Here is a 3,286-nt window from a genome sequence, read left to right as displayed (position 1 = left end):
ATATATATATATATATAGAACAGTATTATTCATTTAAGCCTAATACTTATTGCCGAACAGCTAGGTTACTGGGATATAAACACACCAATATCGGTTGGTGGGGGACAAACGCAGACGCACAAACACACACACATGGATCCATATATATATGAATATGACGGGCTTCTTTCAGTTTCTGTCTAACAAATGCACACACAGGGATTTTCTCAGCCCAAGACTATAGTAGAAGACACTTGCCCAAGGTACCACGCAGTGGGACAAAACCTAGAACAATGTGGGTGGGAAGCAAGTTTCTTACCACACGAATTAATTATTAATTATTATTGAGGGTACACGAAGTACCAGCGTTGTAGCATCAATTATAATTAATAATTAGTTATAAATTTATAAATTTGCCGTTTTGGTCTTAATGCTTACTGGCCATTTATATTATTGTTGATATTATTGATCATTATTATTATTAATATTATTATTATTATTATTATTGTTATTATTATTATTATTATTATTATTATTATTATTATTATTATTATTATTATTATTATTATTAATAATAATAATAATAATAATAATAATAATAATAATAATAATAATAATAATAATAATAATAATAATAATAATAATAATAATAATTAGCACAACAGAGTTAGAAACATTGTGGTTTAGATTTCCTGCGGTATTCCTTTTCTGGTTCATCACGGTAAAGTGTCCAGCAGTAGTCAGACAGCATTCTGTCATTCCAGAAGCCTTGGTACCATTTCTCCATAGCACTAATTTCCTGGTGAAATCTTTCACCATGTACATCAGACACTGCCCCAAGGTTATCTGTGAAGAAATGCAGATGGGAGTTCAAGAAGTGAACTTTCAATGACATGCGACAACCCATTGGTGAGTGACATTTCAGAAGATTCCTGATGCCGCCCTTGTAGTCCATTATCTTCTTGTTGCACAAGAAATTCTCACAGCTCCAATTGAAAGCATTCCACGCTGGCAGTTCCAGATCATCCAATGTTGTCTTGAAGCTGATATCTTTGACTACTTCTCTATCTAATTTGGGTCCGACAAAGATACTCTCTTTCAAATTCGCCTCTGTGATTTTGGGAAACTTTCCTACAACGTACTCAAACTCTCTGGCGTTTCTCTTCTCTGATGTTGTACAAACTGTTTCATCAGTACAAAAGAAGGCAATAGGACATTACCTGGGTCTACAAGAGGTATATTCATGAAGCTAGATAGTCCTGTCTTGTTCTTGGCTGTCAGTTTGATTCCGAATAATGTTTGTCAGCTGCCCGACTATCCCATAGACACAAGAAACAACAGTATTTTGTAAAACCTAACTGCATTCCCATTAACATTCCAATGACTTTTAAATTTCCACATATTTTGCATGAGTATCTTTCATAGGCAATGGAATGAAGTAAAAATTCAATATTCTCATATTATTCATGAACAGGAACAGAATGGAGGACTTCAAATTACCAATATGAAGAAGTACAACTTGCAGGCTTTCAACAGAAAAACACGTTTGTGGAACTACATTTCTCTGCCGAAAATAAGTTATACAAACACCGTACTCTAGCAGATACATCTCCTTCAGTCTTGAGGCCAACAGTTCTGCTTTATCTTTTGAGAGGGATAGGTCTTTGACAAGGTCATTCAGTTCAGCTGCGGAAATTATCGTCATCAGCCACGTAATCTTCCTCTGCAGCACTATCGTGACAGTTAGCATAATCATCTGATGTTTCAACACCGTCATTTGATCTTTCAATGCCATCGTCTGCTGGAACTGGAATTGGTAGACTTCCATTGTGAGTCACGTAAGCTATTTGAGCAAGATGAGCAGATAAAATGTGGTACCCATAATTTCTCCTGATCGCCAACAGAACAGTCAAGGTATATCTTATAAATCGTCTTGATCCCTAGTTTTATCGTACGCGTTTGAGCTTTTACAATAAATTGTCCACAGACATAACAAAACACATTTGGAAGATTTCTACATTGTCTTGACATTACCAAGACTGTATAACAAGTGAGGAAATAGATACTTATACTACTGAATTTGAGATGAGGAAATATTTCATCTGAACCATGCATCAATGAATAATGTAGTTTATTTTAAAGGTATGATTCCATGATGTAAATAAAATACATGTATACGCGTCATTAATTTGAATTTCTATATAATGCATAAACTAAGACCAAAAAACTTTCTCATCTTGAAAACTGTACGTGATGTCAAAAAACTAATTGTATATTTGAAATCAGCATTAAAAACTACACTAAGTACACCTTGACGTATGCTTGTTGAAAAATTCTTGTTGTCCAGTGTAATTGAGATTTTGAATATACAATGATGGAATCTGTTTTTCGTTTGTATCTTCCAGTTGAAATTGAGATGGTAATTTGAGTGTCCCACATTTTAATCTATTTATTGTCACCATTTTTGTGCGTGTGTTTATGAGACATAATAACAAGCTGGATGCACACCGATCTTGACCTTGACCAGGAAAACAAGACATGCTTTCTCTCTGTATACTAAGACCGTCGTCAAATATTTGGGTTCTTATCTTGGCTGTGCATATTATATCTACATTTAGAATCTGATATACCGCTTCACTCGGCATGCAAATAAGGTCTAAGAGCACTCAATCAATGGATAATAGCATGAAATAAGACTACAAAACAGCATATTTTATCCAGCCATTCAATGTAAATGAAGATTTTTTTCTCGACGACATCGCAATGATAAATAATTTGCTTATATTGCTTAGTTACTGAGTAAATAAACCGAATTAAGTTATATTCAGAACAGACCCTTGGTTTGTATTAGAGGAAAGATTTGAGGAGAGACCGACATTCTAAATGAATATTTCACATTCAAAGTCCATTGTTTCAAAACCTCATGCCAACTTTAGGAGGAATTGTTGAACGGTATAATTTTGAAGCTGTATTTCCTGTCACATTTCGCTTTATTCTAACCTTGGTTACATATCTAGTTAATTGTCTATATATCGTGATTTATATAACTTAGATTACAACAGCAAATTGAAGACACTTTTTTGTACCAAGGTATCTGAAATAAAATATCGCAGAGATGGCAGTATACCTGATATATTTATAACAGAATGAATTTTGTTTACAGACATATGCACACACATATTTAACTGTGTAGACACCACTCTCTATTATATCCCACTTTATTCGTTTTCATATGCATATTTAAACGTACATTATAGATACATGCGTGTGTGTATACGTATGAACGCGTGTATATATATATATATAT

The sequence above is a fragment of the Octopus bimaculoides genome, chromosome 3 (assembly GCF_001194135.2).
Source record: "Octopus bimaculoides isolate UCB-OBI-ISO-001 chromosome 3, ASM119413v2, whole genome shotgun sequence".
Taxonomy (NCBI): domain Eukaryota; kingdom Metazoa; phylum Mollusca; class Cephalopoda; order Octopoda; family Octopodidae; genus Octopus; species Octopus bimaculoides.
The sequence above is the reverse complement of the archived record's forward strand: the minus strand, read 5'-3'. Positions refer to the sequence as shown.